Genomic DNA, 21958 nt, shown 5'->3' on the forward strand with positions numbered 1-21958 from the left:
TTGATACAGCACCTGTTTCACAGTAGATATTGAAACAATCTTACCAGCTTCGGCCATCATCTTCACAAGGTCTTGTGCATATCAACCCATGAACAAAAGCAAATGTCGGGCCAAAGCAAGTTCATCTCTGGGACACAGAACCCGTCTCTTTCCTGATCGGTATGCAGGCTGGACATTCCCATCTTGTTTGTACTTGTGTATAATTGTTTGTACAGATGAACGAGGCACCTTCAGGTATCTTGAAATTGTTCCCAAGGATGAGCCAGACTTGTGCAAGTCCACTATTCTCTTCCCAGTATCTTGGCTGATTTCTTTAGACTTAGACTTTAGACTGCCAAGACGCTACACAAAGAAGCAGTGTGTTTCAGGTGTGCATTAAAATACATACACAGGTGTGTCTCTAACTCAGATGTTGCCAAAAAGACTATCAGAAGCTTCCAAACACGATATCATCATATAGCCAGTCCAGAATTATTAAAATGCATAGTAATCTTAGTGTAAACTTTTGACTCTGCAGTAAGTAATAAATGCCATAAAACATTCTCTCATTATTCTGGCATTTGGCAAATACTGAAAATTATGGTAATCCTAATTGGCCTAAAACAGGAAAGGTTTATTCTGATGTCATGTCAGATATGGAGAAAAACATGAATGTGTGTCTTTTTATATAGTGTATGTAAACTTCTGGTTTCAACTGTATATACTGGTGACAAGGATTAAGCAAAGCCTACTAACATATGCATGCCATGTTATAAGATGGTAGGTAGCAAAATACAAAGTACAATAGGTACGTATTGTAGGCACAATTACATTGATTTACAAGGAAAGTAAACCAAAAACTGAGATGTTGGGGGAGGAGGGGAAAAGCAGATATATCTGAAACCGGTACATCTCTTGCATTTTGATTACCCAACATGGGTGTGTAACCTTAAACTCGCTTTGACAGTTATGTAGAACTCACACCAGAGCAGACCTCCAACACCTAGAAACGACACTACACATCGGTTCTCAGAAAAAAAACATTTTATGTCGACATTTCTCCCAATAGTAGTTGCTCTTGATACCATACTGTTGGTTGAAAACAGGTTCTAATATCATCCTGAATGCATTGTGGAAGCAGGGAAATTAAACTTTCCCAAGTTTCAAAAAAGGACCGCACTCTTCCCTCTTTATGTAAGGAGGCCTCAGTCCAATCCATCTGAAGCAGAAACAACAGTTTGTCTAGAAAGATCTTGAAAAGGAGGAGCTTGGTTGTGGATCCATACCTGCAGAATGGCATTAATACCAGCTGCTGCCACCAAATGTAGTAGTTTACGGGCCACTGGAGAGCATATGTATTTATCTGGTTTTAAATATCCAAAGATGGCCCATAGAGGCTCACCAGGAGCAAAGTTTGTCAGTTGTGTGGTGACGAAATATCGCACTCTGACCCAAAATGGCTGAATAACCAAGCATGTCCACAAGTAATGGAACAAACTGGCTTTGGGGGAGTGGCACTTAAAAACACATGGAGGTTGTGTACAGCCCCATTCTATTACCTTTTTGTGGAGTTAAATAGGATCTATGACAGATTCTCAGTCTCATTTCTAGAAAGCGAGCTGAAGGGAGGAATTTGTGGGCTTGATCTAGAGCTTTAAGAATAGTGCTACAGGACAAGGCAGGGTTCTCAATCTGCCACTTTGTTAGCGGAACTTGGGATTGTTCAAAATCCAGGGCAACATGTATGAATTTGTAATTAGTGGCTATTTGGCCAGACAAAGAATCAGATTTATATCAACAAAGAGCTGCAACTCAGTCCCTGGCTTGAGTAAGATGTCCCAAAAAGGCATTAGTCACTATATAGGAATCCAAAGAGAAAAAATGCCAGGACCAAAATTAACACATGAAGTCATTTAAAAAGGTATACATTTCATTAAATAATTATAAAATAGTCTAAAAATGCAACATCTGAATAAAGTGATGCATACCATGAATGAGAAGCTGAAGAACCCCACAGTATATAAATAAAAGTGACAAATTCCTCATGTAAATCAGGCTACAGATAGCATAATCCAGGGCTCGACAAACCCAGGCGCCTGGTCGCCAGTGGCGCCTAGAAAATGTTGTCTGGCGCCTAGCCCACACACCCACCCGCCCACTCACTGTCGGGGCCGGGCCCACACACCCGCCCGCCCACTCACTGTCGGGGCCGGGCCCACACACCCGCCCACTCACTCACTGTCGGGGCCGGGCCCACACACCCGCCCGCCCGCCCACTCACTGTCGGGGCCGGGCTCACACACCCACCCGCCCACTCACTGTCGGGGCCCTGGCCGCTTCCTCGGCACCTGTTCAGGGACGCAGGCGCTGCTTGATTGCCGGCACTTCCCCCAGACATGGCCGCGCGCTGTCCGGCTGTGTCTGCTAGTAATGACACGGCAGGGTCGACGGCACTGCACCTTTAATTGTGCTTGTGTGTCGCTCCTGCCGCGTCATTACTAGCAGGCACAGCGCGCGGCCATGTCAGGGGGAAGTGCCGGCAATCAAACATCGGAGCGGAGGTCCTGCACAGATGGGCGGGAGGGGCCCGGACCCGACCGCAAGTGGGCCCCTCTGATGTTCCAGGGCCATGAAGTCTGTGACACGCCGGGGGCCCTGCACTGCCCCATACCCGAGGAGCTGCTGGACAGGACACTGGACCGGGGACAGGTGAGTGAGGCTTCCCCAATCCCCATATTAAAAATATTAGTAATGGGTCTGTGTGAGTGCATGTATGTGAAGGTCAGTGTATATGACTGTGTATATATATTTGTCTGTTTTATCTATGTGTATGTCTGTATGTGTACATATGTCTGCGTACCGTGTGTGCGCGCGCATATGTCTGCGTACCGTGTGTGCGCGCGCGCATATGTCTGCGTACCGTGTGTGCGCGCGCATATGTCTGCGTACCGTGTGTGCGCGCGCATATGTCTGCGTACCGTGTGCGCGCGCGCATATGTCTGCGTACCGTGTGTGCGCGCGCGCATATGTCTGCGTACCGTGTGTGCGCGCGCGCGCATATGTCTGCGTACCGTGTGTGCGCGCGCGCATATGTCTGCGTACCGTGTGTGCGCGCGCGCATGTCTGCGTACCGTGTGTGCGCGCGCGCATATGTCTGCGTACCGTGTGTGCGCGCGCGCATATGTCTGCGTACCGTGTGTGCGCGCGCGCATATGTCTGCGTACCGTGTGTGCGCGCGCGCATATGTCTGCGCACCGTGTGTGCGCGCGCGCATATGTCTGCGTACCGTGTGTGCGCGCGCGCATATGTCTGCGTACCGTGTGTGCGCGCGCGCATATGTCTGCGTACCGTGTGTGCGCGCGCGCATATGTCTGCGCACCGTGTGTGCGCGCGCGCATATGTCTGCGCACCGTGTGTGCGCGCGCGCATATGTCTGCGCACCGTGTGTGCGCGCGCGCATATGTCTGCGTACCGTGTGTGCGCGCGCGCATATGTCTGCGTACCGTGTGTGCGCGCGCGCATATGTCTGCGTACCGTGTGTGCGCGCGCGCATATGTCTGCGTACCGTGTGTGCGCGCGCATATGTCTGCGTATGTGAAGGATGAGGGGGCAGGCTGGGCCATGTGTAATATGTAATATATATATATATATATATATATATATATATATATATATATATATATATATATATATATATATATATATATATATATATATATATATATATATATATATATATATATATATATATATATATATTTCTCCGCCGTATCTGTGCATCATGAATCGTGTATGTGTTAAAAGGGCCCACTGAGACTCTTTCGCCCGGGGCCCAGAAAAACCTGGAGCCGGCCCTGGGGGGGGGGGGGAAGGATCGCTGTGGCCGGGGGCCCGTTCTCATCTCCCGCTACCTGTGTAAGTACATACAAAGGCCGTGCTCCCCAGGGAGACGCCCCGTGTGAGGGGGTCTATATGTACAGTTTGTCAACAAAAAAAATTCTGGCTCCTAAATTTTTTGGCTGGCTCCTAGATTCTGAACAACTCTGTCGACCACTGGCATAATCAATATGTATAGTAAATATTAGATAGCCATTATCATGATTAAACAATTGAATAAAGTCCCTCAGTTAACAAAGTATAAAGAGATCACATTTACATAATAATGAAGTCACTTACTCACCAAAGACCCAATTCGCATAAGTGACTTCATTATGATGTAAATGTGATCTATTTATACTTTAACTGAGGGACTTTATCTATTCAATTATTTAATTACGATGATGGCTATATAATAACTAGCTATTGAACCCGTTCTATGGCCGGGTGGCGAGCATTTTTATTGGCATATGCTCCCCCATCCTGGTCCCCCAACTTGGAATGTGCTCCCTCATCCTGTTACGTGTTGCACCCATCCTGCTCCCCCCATCCTGTTTTGTGCTGCCTCCAGAGGAGGAGTGTGGCGCATGCCCATATCGCGCTGGCCGGCGCCATTTTGTTTAAGACACACTGCAAATATGTCTTCACTAAAATGGCACCGATAGCGCGGTATGCGCGCGTTTGCGCAGTCTATAGAGGCTTCGAATAGACGGACATTTCCCTAATTATATGATAGATGTCCCCCAATTCTGTTAATATCCCCCATTGTGGTATATATGCCCCCTCCCTTTCCTATTATACATGGCCCCCATTCTGGTATGCAGGGCACCCCCAGATCCCCAAATCCTGGTATGCAGTGCACCCCTGGATCCCCAAATCCTGGTATGCAGGGCACCCCTCATCCCCATCATGCTGCACACAAAAAAAAATCTAAACAATTAAACTCACCTTTCTTCCCTGTGCTCCTGCGCTGCGTCCCGTTCTGCCAGAATAGTCCCCCGGAGGCTAGGGGAGGAGTGTCGCTCCGGAGTACGCGCATGCCAATACCACGCTGTCCGGCGCCATTTTGTTGAAGACACAGTCTCTACTAAAATGGCACTGTGTAGAGCAGTACGTGCATGCACATGCGCCGATTTCGACGCTGCACTCCATCCTCGGCCTCCGGACCGAACACAGGTGCCGCGGCAGCACTCCTCCCGGTCAGGTATTTATTTATGGCGCCAGAGATATGCATTCAGTGCCTATGCATATCGCGAACTCCGGCGCCATATGCTCCTCTTACCTGCAATGGCTGGATATGTTCTTGTTCTTCTGTCTTGGGCCAGACTGTGCAGGCACGTCGCGCTGCGCTTGCGCAGTCTATAAAGGCTTCGGACAGAAGGACACATCCCTGGTTATATTATAGATACTTACTATGCATATTGATTATGCTATCTGTAGTATTTTTATAATACTAATTTATTATTATTTAATAAATATATAAAATTAAATATAAAATGTATAACTTTTAAAACAATTTCATGTGTGAATTTTGGTCCTGGTATTTTTTCTATGAAGAATTAGATTTAGTAAACCATCTAAGCAGGCATGGTTTCCACTCCTGGTCAGGAAGATGTGCTAGTATCTTGGTTGACAGTGGGGTATTTAGACTGCATCTCCTCTACTGAGTACACACGGCACTCTGTTAAGTGGATCAAGTGTTTAATAGATGTTATACCTTGAGAGTGCCACCGATTAAAGACAGGGTGGGCATGTCCATTTTGAAAATGAGAGTTAACAACGAGTGGGTGAAGGAGAGAGCCGATATTGTCGGCATATTTTCTGCCATGCCTTCCAAGTAGACACCAGGAATGGATTTGCTCTCATCTCAGCCAACAATTCAGCGTAAGGGAGGTGTAAGAGGGCAGGAAGAGCCAGCCCCGATGAGAGACAGCATCCCAGGCCATATTGAGCATAGTAGGATGCAGTAGGATGCTCCTCCCAACAAGTCCACCACCATCTGGAATAGGGATGCTAGGTTATAGTGTGTAATATCAGGGAAGTTTATCACCCCATTTCCCTTCAGCTGTTGGAGGCTATACGCAGTTCTTTTCCCTCCCAAATAAATGAGTGGTATAAATAGTTGATCCGTTTCTCCTCTTTAGGAGCTAGATAGATAGGGAGAGTATGGAAAAGATAGTGTTTCCGTGTCTTCTCTGTCATTTTAATTAAATTGGCTCTACCCAAGTATGACAGACCAAAATCTTTCTATTTAGCAAAGTTTAGTTTTAGTTATTACCTTTATACAATTTAGCAGGATGTCTCATCACTTATACTCGTAAAGATTTCCATGAGCAAGTAGTCCATTGACAAAGGAATCTCAATGCCCATAACTGTCTGGAGAGGCCGCGTAGCATCATCTCTGTTTTATCCCAATTGATATTATAGCCCAATAAACCTCCTACATCTTCAAATTCTCATATAAGGGTACACAAGACCTGTTTAGGGGTTAGTTACTACCAGCACAATATAATCCGCAAATGCAACATTCTATAACTCTCTAGAGTTCACCAGAAGTCCCCTAAAAGTAGGGGTCTGCAATAGACGGCGTAGTCAAAAACTATACTCAACTTTACAAATCAGTGATAGTGGCCGACCAACAATACACCAGGCGAGCAATGCCATGACCAAAGAGAACATTCAATTATGAAAACAGTCCCCCTACAATAAAGGATAACAGGTATAATGAGTTCTATAGATCATCCCACTGCGACAGCTCCAGCAAGACGGAATCTTCTTTCCACCACCTCTGGGTCTTCGTATATAGTTACAGGGTCGGACTGGGGTGTCTGGGGCCACAGGGGGAATTGACTCTAGGGGCGCACCTACAGCAATATGCAAATATCTGTTATCCACTATCACTGTTATAGTGGAGCATTGACTGGCGGCTCCTGCACATCTACTGTGCACATATTATAACTGGGATGTACAATTACTGTTGTTTGCATTAAAGGGGTTCTTTGGTTAAAACAAGTTCTCACCGATCCATGAGCTCTACAGTATAGGTGATCACTTATTGATCGTTTGGGTCTGAACATTGGAAAACGCACCTATCGGAAGAATGGGGAAGTTTTATCCCTGACAGGATACTTCTCACCATTTTAAAATGCAGCGAAAGGTGGGACGTCTGACCGCAGCTCTATTCATTCTCTTGGGGGCAGCGCTCACAGCCACTGAGTGAATGAATGGATCAGGGGTCGCATCTCACATGCTGCTCCAGTCTAATGGGGAGAAAAGCTTCACATTCTGCCGATTGGTGGGGGTCCGACTGCTGGCTCACAATAAATATTATCAGTGATCCTGTGGAGAGGTGATTACTTGTTTTCACTGGAGAATCCTTGTAAGGGCATCTCTGCAGCTCTGGTGCAAGTATTTAATCTGTAAAGCCCCCGTCTCACATAGCGAGATCGCTGCTGTGTCACGGTTTTGGTGACGCAACAGCGACCTCACCAGCGATCTCGCTATGTGTGACACTTTGCAACGATCAGGCCCCTGCTGTGAGGTCGCTGATCGCTGCAAAGTGTCCTGGACCATTTTTTGGTCGTTGCTCTCCCGCTGGTCAGCACACATCGCTGTGTGTGACCAGCGGGAGCAGCGATCAGGCTGGTAACTATGGTAAACATCGGGTTACTAGGGGCACACGCGCACCTAGTAACCCGTTATTTATCATGGTTACGAGCCTGCTAAAGTGAACGGTAACCTCCTGCTCACTGTAGCAGAGTGGTAACCATGATAAACAACGGATTACTAGGAGCGCGTGTGCCCCTAGTAACCCGATGTTTACCATAGTTACCAGCCTGCTCCTGCTTCAGCAGGCTCGTAACCAGGAGCAGGACATCGTGGAAAGATTCTCTCCACGATGTCGCTGCTCTCCTGATCGTTGGTGAGAATGCCTGTTTGACAGCTCACCAGCAGCGACCACATAGCGACGCAGCAACGATCCCTGACAGGTCGTATCGTTGCAGCGTCGCTAAGTGTGACGGGGCCTTAAGGCCACGGCCCTACTATCCGTGTTCGGTCAATATTTTTTCTCAGGTGTCTGAGCCAAAACCAGGTGAGGAACAATCAGAGAAAAGGTATAATAGAAACAAGTGCACCAATTCTGCATTTATCACCCACTGTTCGTTTTGGCTGCCACTCCTGAGAAAAAATAGTGACCAAATACTGATAGTCGGGCTGTGGCCTAATGGAAAAAAATATTTTCCTAGTTAATATCAGCGAGAACAAATGACCACCATACACAGCACAGTCCACTATACCTACACCAATAATACCACATACAAAAGGGACAAATATCGCCACACCATGACCAGATCACATATTACCACCACAAAGTGACCAAATACTACAATACTGATCATAAATAAAAAACACAATACTAACACTTTTATTACCACCAGCGACATTATACACAGGAGTTCTGTATATAGTGTCAGTGTACAGGTAACACAGTGATCACCAGTGACATTATAAACAGGAGCTCTGTATATAGTGTACAGGTAATACAGTGATCACCGGTGACATACCAAGGAGCTCTGTATATACTATATACACTCGAGTGGTCAAAATTGTTGGTACCCCTCGTTTAATGAAAGAAAAACCCACAATGGTCACAGAAATAACTTGAATCTGACAAAAGTAATAAATTAAAAATCTATGAAAATTAACTAATGAAAGTCAGACATTGTTTTCAACCCTGCTTTCACAGAATTTTAAAAAAATTAAACTCATGAAATATGTTTGGACAGAAATGATGGTACCCCTGAAAATGTGACAAAAGGGACATGTTAAATCAAGTTGTGTCCACTAATTAGCATCACAGGTGTCTACAATCTTGTAATCAGTCAGTGGGCCTGAATATAGGGCTACAGATACTCACTGTGCTATTGGTGACATGGTGTGTACCACACTCAACATGGACCAGAGGAAGCAAAGGAAAGAGTTGTCTCAGGAGATTAGAAAGAAAATTATAGACAAGCATGGTAAAGGTTATAAGCAGCTTGATACAGTTGTACATATTCAGAAATTTAAGATGCATGTGACTGTAGCCAACCTCCCTGGACGTGGCAACAGGAGGAAAATTGATGACAAATCAAAGAGACGGATAATATGAATGGTAACAAAAGAGTCCAGGATAACTTCTAAAGAGACTAAAGGTGAACTTCAAGCTCAAGGAACATCAGTGTCAGATCGCACCATCTGTCGTTGTTTGATCCAAAGTGAACTTCATGGGAGACGACCAAGGAGAACACCATTGTTGAAAAAAAAAATCATAAAAAAGCCAGACTAGAATTTGCCAAACTGCATGTTGACAAGCCACAAAGCTTCTGGGAGAATGTCCTATGGACAGATGAGAGAAAAATAGAAGTTTTTGGCAAGGCACATCAGCTCTATGTTCACAGATGGAAAAATTAAGCATATCAAGAAAAGAACACTGTCCCTACTGTGAAACAAGGAGGAGACTTTGTTATGTATGTTCTGGGGCAGCTTTGCTGCATCTGGCACAGGATGTCTTGAATCTGTGCAGGGTACAATGAAATCTCAAGACTATCAAGGGATTCTAGAGAGAAATGTGTTAATCAGTGTCAGAAAGCTTGGTCTCAGTCGAAGGTCATGGGTCTTGCAACAGGATAATGACCCAAAACGCAGCTAAAAACTACCAAGAATGGCTAAGAGGAAAACATTGGGCTATTCTGAAGTGGCCTTCTATGAGCCTGACTTAAATCCTATTGAGCATCTTTGGAAAGAGCTGAAACATGCGGACTGGAAAAGGCAACCTTCAAACACGAGACAACTGGAGCAGTTTGCTCATGAGGAGTGGGCCAAAATATCTGTCGAGAGGTGCAGAAGTCTCATTGACAGTTACAGGAATTGTTTGATAGCAGTGATTGCCTCCAAAGGTTGTTTAACAAAATATTAAAGTTAAGAGCACCATCATATCTGTCCAGGCCTATTTCATGAGTTTAATTTTTTTAAAAATGCTGTGGAAGCAGGGTTGAAAAGCAATGTCTGACTTCCATTTGTTTATTCTCAAAGATTAATTTATTACTTCTTTTGTCAGATTCAAGTTATTTCTGTGACCATTGTGGGTTTCACTTCCATTAAACGAGGGGTACCAACAATTTTGACCACGTGTGTAGTGTAAGTTTACATGTAATATACTAACTCACCAGTGACGTCTCTAGGTGAAGTTCTTCATCTTCGATTTTCTTCTTTAACTGGCATAAATGGCCATCACTTCTTCCAGCCAGGAATCATCTCTGCAGAAAATAACACAGTTATGAATAACTGATCTCTTCTAGAGCACATTCCCACTCCCCCCCCCCCCCACACCGTCTTCTACACTACACCAATTGAAGAAAAAAAGAGACATAGTGCCGCTCTGCACAGTAACAGGACCCCCCTTTTGTCCCATCCCATGGAAAAGTTTCCTAAAAAGTAAAAGTAAAAATGTTCCCCACTCACCACCAAAATCTAATAAAGCATGTTCCTCAATCTGGCCCCCAAACAGTAATTAAGTCCGTTGTCCAGCCTGGCACCCCCATATATCCATCCTGCCCCCCCCCCTCCTGCACATATCCTTCCTAATACCTCCCCCCAATATGTCCCTTCTGGCCCCCATATATTTATCCTAGCCCATGTGTATCGAGCCTGCCCCCTCCCATATATCCATATATCCATCCTGGCCTCAATGCGTCCAACCCCCCCCCTCATATATCCGTCCTGGCATCCATGTGTCCAGCCCCCCCCCCCCATCATATTTCCATCCTGGCCTCCATGTGTCCATCCCACCCCCCCATATATCAGTCCTGGCCTCCATGTGTCCAGCCCGCCCCCTCCTATATATCCGTCCTGGCCTCCATGTGTCCAGCCTGTCCCCCCATTTATCCGTCCTGGCCTCCATGTGTCCAGCCTGTCCCCCCATATATCCGTCCTGGCCTCCATGTGTCTAGCCTGCCCCCCCCCCCATCATATTTCCATCCCGGCCTCCATGTGTCCAGCCTGCCCCCCCCCCATATATCCATCCTGGTCTCCATGTATCCAGCCCACCCCCCGTATATATCAGTCCTCGTCTCCATGTGTCCAGCCTGCCCCTCCATATATCAGTCCTGGCCTCCATGTGTCCAGCCAGTCCCCCCCCCCAAATATCCATCCTGGCCTCCATGTGTCCAGCCTGCCCCCCCAAAAAAAATCCATCCTGGCCTCCATGTGTCCAGCCTGCCACCTATATACCCATCCTGCCTAAACCCCCCTTGTGTGTAAAGCCAGGCTCCCCCTCTACACATTATATTATATATTACACACACATACATACATACACACACACATACATACATACAGTACAGACCAAAAGTTTGGACACACCTTCTCATTTAAAGATTTTTCAGCATTTTCTTGACTATGAGAATTGTACATTCACACTGGAGGCATCAAAACTATGAATTAACACATGTGGAATTATATACTTAACAAAAAAGCATGAAAACTGAAAATATATGACTTATATTCTAGGTTCTTCAAAGTAGCCACCTTTTGATTTGATGACTGCTTTGCACACTCTTGGCATTCTCTTGATGAGCTTCAAGAGGTAGTCATCGGAAATGGTTTTCACTTCACAGGTGTGCACTGTCAGGCTTAATAAGTGGGATTTCTTGCCTTATAAATGAGGTTGCGACCATCAGTTGTGCTGTGCAGAAGTCAGGTGGATACACAGCTGATAGTCCTACTGAATAGACTGTTAGAATTTGTATTATGGCAAGAAAAAAGCAGCTAAGTAAAGAAAAACGAGTGGCCATCATTACTTTAAGAAATGAAGGTCAGTCAGTCCGAAAAATTGGGCAAACTTTGAATGTGTCCCCAAGTGCAGTTGCAAAAACCATCAAGCGCTACAAAGAAACTGGCTCACATGAGGACCGCCCCAGGAAAGGAAGACCAAGAGTCACCTCTGCTTCTGAGGATAAGTTTATCCGAGTCACCAACCTCAGAAATCGCAGGTTAACAGCAGCTCAGATTAGAGACCAGGTCAATGCCACACAGAGTTCTAGCAGCAGACACATCTCTTCAACAACTATTAAGAGGAGACTTTGTGCAGCAGGCCTTCATGGTAAAATAGCTGCTAGGAAACCACTGCTAAGGACAGACAATAAGCAGAAGAGACTTGTTTGGACTAAAGAACACAAGGAATGGACATTAGACCAGAGGAAATCTGTGCTTTGGTCTGATGAGTCCAAATTTAAGATCTCTGGTTCTAACCACCGTGTCTTTGTGAGACGCAGAAAAGGTGAACGGATGGACTCTACATGCCTGGTTCCCACCGTGAAGCATGGAGGAGGAGGAGGTGTGATGGTGTGGGGGTGCTTTGCTGGTGACACTGTTGGGGATTTATTCAAAATTGAAGGCATACTAAACCAGCTTGGCTACCACAGCATCTTGCAGCAGCATGCTATTCCATTCGGTTTGCGTTTATTTTTCAACGGGACAATGACCCCAAACACACCTCAAGGCTGTGTAAGGGCTATTTGACCAAGGAGGAGAGTGATGGGGTGCTACGCCAGATGACCTGGTCTCCACAGTCACCAGACCTGAACCCAATCGAGATGGTTTGGGGTGAGCTGGACCGCAGAGTGAAGGCAAAAAGGGCCAACAAGTGCTAAGCATCTCTGGGAACTCCTTCAAGATTGTTGGAAGACCATTTCCGGTGACTACCTCTTGAAGCTCATCAAGAGAATGCCAAGAGTGGGCAAAGCAGTCATCAAAGCAAAAGGTGGCTACTTTGAAGAACCTAGAATATAAGACATATTTTCAGTTGTTTCACACTTTTTTGTTAACCCTAGAAAGCATGACCATAAAAACCTACACTTTCACATACCTGGGGCCTTTTAGGCCCGTGTGCAAATAATAAATAAATGACAAACTGGAAATGACAAACAACTATATACCTGAGGAATACCTAGAGTTTCAAAATTCTAACTAAAGAAATCTTGCAGAAAATAGAAAACAATTAACAGGGCGGGCCTGCGAGGCCCCAGGTATGCGTTCTAGGGTTAAGTATATAATTCCACATGTGTTAATTCATAGTTTTGATGCCTTCAGTGTGAATGTACAATTTCCATAGTCAAGAAAACACAGAAAAATCTTAAAATGAGAAGGGGTGTCCAAACATTTGGTCTGTACTGTATATACGCGGAAATTGCCTGCCATACATGGGCAATCCTTGCATATTATTTTTTGGATGTCTAATAGCCACGAAACATGCATGTCACTCGAGCACCCATGCTCAGTGCATGCCCAAGCAACCAATGCAAAACTCAAGTAATGAGCACTTACGCTCAACACTAATGCCAACATATTCAATATGACGACCTAATGTTATCAATTTCTGTGTCGTACCTCTGGGTTCAAAATGCTCACTACACACCTTGATAAAATCCTTGAGGGGTGTAGTTCCAAAATAGGGTCACACGGGGGGAGAGTTTTCACTGTTTAGGCTCATCAAGGGCTCTCCAAATGCGACATGGCATCCGCTCTTGATTCCAGCCAATTTTGTGTTCAAAAAGTCACACTGTGCTCCTTCCCCTCCATGCCCTTCTGTGTGCCCAAAGAATAGTTTCTCCCCACATTGATTATAAGCTAAGGTACCTAATTTTACCAAAAAAAAAAAAAAGGGAAAACCTAATGACTCAAGTGTAAGTCTAGGGTGGGAAATGCAGCACCTACTGGTAAATTTCCTTATCCTGGCATGCATGGCCCCCTCATCCCCCCCCAATCCTGGTATGCATGGTCCCCTCATCCCCCAATCCAGGTATGCATACATAAAAAAATAAACATTCATACTCCCCTTCCTTCCTCACCTCTGCTCCAGCGCTGCATCCTGTTCCCCAGCAGCAGCTCATGTCAGCATCTGAGCAGCACATGGCGTCACTGTGCCATTCACTCCTCTCCACGCCAGGACTATGGGTGTGGAGAAGAGTGAATATGCATTCTCTTTAGTAGCGGGCACTTTCAGCAGGAGCTGCGGCTCAGCGCTCTTCCGTGCTCGCTACTAAAGAGAATAAACATTCATTCTTCTCCACTCCCATGGGAGTGGAGAAGAGTGAATATTAATCTCCCTTAAGCAGCGGCTACTGCTTGTGCCCTGCTCCTCCGCCGCAACTCCCCCTCCAGCGCCGGAATTTCCTTATACTCGAGTATATACCCGAGTATAAGCTGGGGGGGGGGGTTTTTCAGCACAAAAAATGTGCTGAAAAACTTAGCTTATACTCGAGTATATACGGTACTTAATTTTAAAAATATTCTACCATTCCCTCCCTTCTCTAATTTTATCTATTTTTTGTTTTTTTTTTGACTCCCAAAGATGTTTTGTTTGAGAATCCCAGTGCATTTTGGGATACTCACACAGGACGTCATCAGGGGTCCGAGGCTGCAATCACTGCCACAGCTGCTTTCCCCATTATGAAGCTTAGAGTCATCAGGGACATCTGTTTTAGAGATTGGACTAATCCCGGCATTGCCTCCTTAATTCAGAGCTGTGAAGTCAGTAAGCCAAACCACCGACTCCAACTCAATTTCCCTGACTTCCGACTCCGAAGCCTCACTCCTGAGCGTGTACATAAAGTGCAGCACAGATTCATCTCAACTAAAAGCAGAGATCCTGAAATCAGGAACAGACATTTTATATGACATTTCAGAACTTTCCCAAATTCTTATGAAAACATTTACAGCACATCCTGCATTGCACTACTGTACCCAATTCTAAATTTTAGGAGTCAGAGTCTGTCCATTTTATACCAACTACACAGCCCTACTTACAATTTCCACTGACGGTGCGCTCTCGTTGGCTCGTCACATCTCTTTAGAGTCAGCAAGGAGTGCACGTTCACACTGCATTCAAAGGAATATAGCACAGGGAGCTTATACGGAGTCAGAATTTATAACCGATGCATTATCAGATGAGCAGGACTAGCCCAGCCCCTGAAAACAGATATCACTAATGACTCCTCATTTAAGAGGGTGCAGAGGCTGTGGCAATGACCGCAGCCTCTGCCCCTAATAACGGCTCATTTGAGTATTCCAGCATGCACTGGTGAATCTCAAACAAAATGTTGTTGGAAGTCAATCTGACGTCTCTTTAGAATGTGACTACTCAGTTACTGCACAGAGCACAGACAAAAAACGCTGCAGGAGAAGGGGTGGAAAAAAGCATAAAAAAGCAAAGATATTCACCTAGTCTGTAGAATCGCTATTAACATGCCCAGTCTGGAATTTGTCAAGTTATACTCTTTCGGAATCACAAGTTTCTCTCCTTGCACGTGGTCTCAGTTTCTCTCCCACGGACAAATTTAATGTTAAGCACTACACTGGACATCAACAAATTCACAAGATATTTAACTCTTCGGCTAATTGCCCACGATGCAGAAATGCTCAGTATTTTTCCTGAGCGTTTCTGCATCTCCCTGGCAGAAAAAACACATGCGGATTGTACATGCGGATTGTACATGTGTTTTTCCTGCCAGGGACAAGTGTAAGTGAAGCGTTCGTCACATGCATTGCCGCATGCGGGTTGACAAGCGCTTTCCAAGCGATTTTAGCATCACTTGGAAAGTGCTTGACAACTTGGTCACACTATATAAATCCATGCAACTGGCATGGATTTATATAGTGCGACCGTGAAAGAATAGTAAAAAATAAAAATTATACTTACCTTCTGATGGCCCCAGGTCTCTTATTTTTTTTTTTAACAGGTACTATGGTACCTGGGTCTGGAGGAGAGTCACCTCTTCTCCAAACCCGGGTACCATCCGCACATTGAATCGCTTAATATCCGCATGTGCACATGTAGTGATGCGAATATTATGCCATTCAATGAAAGTCAATGGCGGCGAAAACGCAGCGATTACACGAAACAATTGGTAGTACTGTGGATTGTTCTGCAATTATAATCTGAAGCAGAAATTTCGGCAGCATGTGCAGAGCAGATCTTCTACCAAACGTTTTTTTTAAGCGTTTCTGCAGCGGAATTGCCACTGTGGAAATGCTTAAAAAACGCATAATGAGCAAACAGCCTTAAATGTCACTTTCAGAAGGAAACTGACAATTCTTCACTTGTGAGCAGCCACGCTGCTGAACATACAATTTTTAACAACTACCAGACTTTTGAAGATAATGACTATCTAATCTAAGATCTTTACAAGCAGAGTCTGAGGTTGGAGCTGATTCTTTGAATACCATATTTAGGCTATGTGCCCACGATGCAGAAATGCTCAGGATTTTTTCCTGAGCGTTTCTGCATCTCCCTGGCAGAAAAAAACGCATGCGGATAGTACATGCGGATTGTACATGCATTTTCCTGCCAGGGACTTGCGGATGTGAAGCGTTCTTCACTTGCATTTCCGCATGCGGGTTGACAAGCGCTTCCCAAGCGATTTTAGCATCACTTGGAAAGTGCTTGTCAACTTCACACCATATAAATCCATGCAACCGGCATGGATTTTTATAGTGTGTGAATGTCAAAAAATAAAAAATATATACTTTACCCTCTGATGGCCCCCGGTATCCTGCTTCGCTCGGTCCCGGCTGCCGGCAGTGAAGACTTTAGGACCTTCCGACGTCAGCGTCACGTGACCCGTCACATGACTGACGTCAGCGAAGGTCCTTCATTCAACCGCGAAGTGCCCGGGAAGCCAGGAGGACGCTGCGCGAGCGGTCAGAAGGTGAGAATATATATTTTTTTATTTTATTCTTTTTTTTTTAATGGTACCTGGGTCTGTATGAGAGTCCTCTCATCCACACCCGGGTACCATCCGCACATTAGACCGCATGAAAAGCGCATCAACATATACAGTGATGCGGATTCCATGCGGTCTAATGCAAGTCAATGGCGGCAAAAGAGCAGCGTTTCCGCAAAATTAATTGACATGCTGCGGATTTTTGACCGCACATGCGGATTTCAATTAGGGAACATTGCTGCCCTTCTACCATGCGTTTTTCATGCAACTGCAAAACCGCCGCGGAAACGCAAAAAAAACGCATCGTGTGAACTCAGCCTTACTCTTTCAAATCCTTATTTTTATCCGACAGTCCAGACCCAGTGTGTTGGACCAATTTCGAGAAATAATAGAAAAAAACTTATATTATTGGAAAAAAATCAGAATTTAAATAAACTACAGAATCTGTTTCCACAAGAAATTTTGGACTTTGACATGTTAAGACATAATCCTGATCGGCTTATGTGGCGCCCCTTCGGGTTCAGTCGGAAGGTACTGCATCTCACCCAGAGGTGTGGTACCCCACTCAGGTAAGGAGGGAGTACTACCCGGTACCCACACACCCACATCCAATACACTACACTTCAGTAGGGAAGGGCGAGATTGCTCCTAAGGGAGAGCACAGTCCCTGGCTGGAGGCTGGAACTAGGTAGACGAGGTGGGTGGAGGAAGAAGTTCAGTGGAGCACAGAGGGTAGGAGTATAAAAGAGGGTGGAAGGTTCTAGAAGGGAGTAGTCAGTTTAGAGATGAGAGAGCTGAGAGCAGGAGCTCAGGAGGAGCTCTGCTCAGGAGGAGTGGAGAAAGGAGCAGGGCCCAGTGAGAGGCCCAGGAGAAGGAAAGAGAATAGAGGAGCAGTGAGAAGGGCTCCAGGAGGAACAGAGGGGATCCCAGGGACACGGTGAGTGCAGAGGCCACACATGCACCGGAATCTACGCGGACGTGGAGGGATCAGGCCGCAGAGAGGGGACCGGCCCCTAAACTAGTGGAGAACAACCAGGCTCAGCTTGACAACCGGAGGCTGCTGCAGCAAACAGACACAATTACATCGCCGAAAAGGAGGCCGCATAAGGTCCAGGGGACTGCACGTCGCCCGACAAGACCCGAGGCCACTGGCTTGGGACACTGATTGTGAGGCACAGGGCAGGAGGGCGAGAGCCAGCGCAGTGCGACTTCCGAAAAGGTACATAGAACGGGGTCCCGTCTAAGTGCTCCTGAGATACCTGAGAGATTGCTGGATCCCTACCCCGGAGGACACAGGACAACATGGGCAGTTATAATCCGGAAAGTGTAACCTGAGGAACTTAACAACTGTGAGTAAAACCTGAAGACTGCACCCCACTGTGTCTATGAATAATTGCTGAGCCACCAGCCCTGCACTATACAGCACTAGCAACATCTACCTCATAACATCACTATTTCCTGCCCTGGAGCTAAGCTCTGCCTGTGGAGAGCTGAACGAACTCTGCTGCGTCACCATCAGCTCCAGAGGATCTGCACAGCAGCGGCGGCCCCATATAGCTGCATACCAAAGGTGGCGTCACGAACATTCTCTAAAAACTTTATTCCCCTTTTTAACTTTCCTTTTATGTGACTGTTCTGGGTCACAGACCGGATCACTGCCATCGTGACATCCCCAGCACTGACCGGCCCGGCTACCGAGTACCCCACAGCCCAGGGGGCGCATCACTTATACGGCCTGTGGATAAAAGAGGAGCCTTAGTTGTATTGAATGCTGATTTATATAGAAAATTAAAAATGGAACTATTAATTGACAGTAATATCTATAGGAAACTTGCACATGATCCCACAGAATTTTTTTTCCAGGAACTTTCCTCTCTATTAATAGAGGGGATGTATACTGGTGCTATTGACAGCAAAATTAGGGATTATTTGCTGGTTAAAGATCCAGTTGTACCCATCTTTCATTCATTACCAAGGTGTAAGTTCCCTCCACCACTTAGACCTATAGTTAGGGGAATAGGTTTTCTCAAAGAGAGATTGGGAGCCTGGGTAGATCATCTCCAACCATTAGTCATTAATATTCCTGGATACATTAGAGATACAAAAATCAGTCATCTCCACATTCTCTGAATTTACATGGCACCCAGATTTATCCTGGTTAACCCTTGATGTTATAGGTCTGTACCCCTCAATCCGTCACAAAGTGGCCATAGAATGCCTAACAACATTTCTGAATGAACACAGTTCATACTCTATTCCCACTCAGGATTTTTTAGTTTCTTCAGTTTTTTTCTTACTTAAACACATTTTTTTTTCATTTGACAATCGATATTTTATCCATGAACAAGGAGTGAGCATGGGGGGCAAGTTCTCCCCCTCCTTGGCCAATATAGTGATGAGCTTTTGGGAAGAAAATTTTTATTTTTCACACCAGAATTTATTTTCTGTAAAAACATTCAATGGTTTGGTCCCTTATAGACGACTTATTGTTTGTCTGGAAAGGAGAAGAAATGGAGGCTGCTAATTTTGTAGATTACATCAATAATAACTCAACCTAAAATTTACATCTCAATATAACATCAATTGTATTAATTTTTTTAGAAATAAAACGCACAGGTAAATTGCAGAGACAACACTGTACTTATCACTCCTTATCGTAAATCTACGGATGCTAATGCCATACTTCGAGCAGAATCCTGCCACCCTGGACACACGATCTGTTATATTTGCAAAGGTGAACTAATTTGGATCAAAAGAAACTGCTTTACTCCTGATGATTTTTCCCAAGAAGCTGCTAAAACCATATTTAGACTACAACACAGGGGGTATATATCTAAACATCTTAAAAAAGCGCTCTGTGAAGTGGAGAAAGTATAAACACATTATTGGACAATAAATTATAATTAATACATCAGAACAACGTCCCAACCCTTGAATGACAGCAGCAACCAGGGCTGTGGAGTCGGTAAGCCAAACCTGCGACTCCAACTCCTCAATTTCCCTTACACCGACTCCCACATATATTGCTTATATTTCAGTGAAAAATGTATTGTAGTACAATGCGAACATAAGACATTTAATCATTTTTTCTGATACAATAATCAAAATATTTAGATAGAACATAATATATATTTATTGGAATACAACTTTAGAACACAAACTGTAAAAAATTGTAAATATGTAATATCGAATATATATATATATATATATATATATATATATATATATATATATATATATATATATATATATATATATATATATATATATATATTATATAGAATCTCACTATGTAATGAACTATGTAAGTGGCAAAAAAGTTTTCAGCAAAAACATGCTAAATAACATTTGTGCAGTCTATGAATTTGTTCTAAGAAATCGAATTGCCTCCATCAGATCCTCCTTCATAGGTGACCTCAAATCTGACCTAATATTAAGGCTAGAGAACAACCTGTCTACACTAACTTGGGTTGGAGGCAAAGCCGTAACCACATTGGCAACATCTCTAACTATTTCCGGGTATAAAGGAATTGCCTCATGCACAGTCAGTTTTGATGAACGGTTGAATTTTTTTATTTCTTTGAGAGCAAGTGAAACATTTTGCTGAAATATGGTCAATCTGCTTGCTTTAGGAGACGGAGTGAAATCTTTTTCCTTGCGGCAACGCTTTGCCTGCTCCATGTCATCCAAATACTTGTCAAAGTCAAACTCCTCATCTGATGAGGATGAAGATATGGCAGCAGTAGAACTGTCAGGACCCAAGTCCTCTTGGGTAATCTTGCAGAACTTTTTCCACTAAGGCCTGGAGAAACTGGCTGGTGTGAGGAGCTTTAGTATCTTTTACTGCCAGTGTCTTGGTAACAATTTTTTTGTTGTCACAAACATATCGAACATTGATGGCAAAATAGTTCACTCTGTGACGTGTGCAGGCATCCATTTTAAGAAACATGAAGCGTCTTTTGAGAGTCTTTTTAAGATCTTCCTTTTGTTTAACTGCTTCTTCAATCACTAATTTTCTAATACTTTCTCTTTCCAGAGAAACACCAAGTTTGCGGGCCATTTCTCCATTAAGAGCTGTAAAAGCTGGTCGTGCAAATAATGATAATGGTACACCGTCCTTCACAACAAGCTGTATGAGCTGTCTTTTAAACATATCTGCTGTCATTGTTACAGTTACTTTGTCACTTACAAAATATCTTGTTAATGATGTTTGAGATGCTCTTTCCTCCTCCTTTCCTGGCAGGAAGTGCTGGGCGCGGGTTTCTTGGTGCTGCTGTTATCTTTCTCAGTCACAGCTTTGAAAACTTCTGGGTGGAAGTGTTGTAAATGTCTTTAGATTGGAAGCTCTTGTAGGAGCATTTTTATCACTGACTGAGTATGCACTGATTTTGGCATCACAGCATTTGTTTTCCTCTGGGTCACTTGTCATACATTGACACAAAATATTTTTCATCTTGAGTCACTGTGAAATGCTCAAATACAGCTGACTTCATGGGAAGCGTCTTAGACATTTTGTAATCATATAAATTCACTCTCAAAATAATTTTGTCCTATAAAATAAAATAATCTATATTATAATTCCAGCAAGAACAGGGAACCATGTACAGTGGGGAAAATAAGAATTTGATACACTGACAATTTTGCAAGTTTTCCCACCTACAAAGAATGGGGAGGTCTGTAATTGTACACTGCACCTGTGAGAGACAGACTAAAAAAAATCCAGAAAATCACATTGTATGATTTAAATAATATGCATTTTATTGCATGAAATACGTATTTGATACAATAGAAAAACAGAACTTAATATTTGGTATAGAAACCTTTGTTTGCAATTACAGAGGTCAGACATTTCCTGTAGATTCTGTTTCTCTCAGTTGAAGTGTACCTATAATTAAAAATGTCAGACCTCTCCATTCTTTGTAGGTGGGAATCGACAGTGTATCAAATACATACTTTCCCCACTGTATAGTTTTAGGTAGAAATAAAACCAACTTTGCATAAATCAATAGTACAGATGACAAATATAAAGTTTGTAAAATATGTTATTCGATAGCTTTACTTTGAACTTCCAATCTCAGGCTTTTCTTAGAGTACAGCTCACTAAATGCTTCACAGTCTATGAAGAGGGGAGGAGGGAGGGAGCAAGTTTGTTGTGGATCATACTCCAGGAACAAAGAAACTGATAACAGAGCTAATAACTTGATGTTTTGGCTTCTATACCTATACAAGTCCTCATATAAGTCCTCATTAGTGTTGAGCATTCCGATACTGAAATATCGGGTATCGGCCGATATTCGCGGTATCGGAATTCCGATACTTAATTCCGATACTTTTGCAAT

The 21958-nt window shown here is 44.2% G+C and overlaps 1 protein-coding gene across 10 annotated transcripts in view; it reads right to left on the minus strand.

Annotated features, from left to right (window-relative positions):
- Positions 1 to 21958, minus strand: part of SPDL1 (spindle apparatus coiled-coil protein 1) — a 466199-nt gene that overhangs the window by 398843 nt on the left and 45398 nt on the right. For 2 of the 10 annotated variants that reach the window (XM_073651101.1, XM_073651104.1), the window contains exon 2: positions 10065 to 10154. The exons of the other annotated variants lie outside the window; for them this stretch is intronic. The gene's annotated coding sequence lies outside the window, so the exon portion shown is untranslated. The remainder of the gene's footprint in view (positions 1 to 10064; positions 10155 to 21958) is intronic. 10 annotated transcript variants of the gene reach the window in all.

The sequence above is a fragment of the Phyllobates terribilis genome, unplaced genomic scaffold, assembly GCF_046119375.1.
Source record: "Phyllobates terribilis strain yellow unplaced genomic scaffold, ASM4611937v1 Scaffold_11__3_contigs__length_659146591, whole genome shotgun sequence".
Classification (NCBI taxonomy): domain Eukaryota; kingdom Metazoa; phylum Chordata; class Amphibia; order Anura; family Dendrobatidae; genus Phyllobates; species Phyllobates terribilis.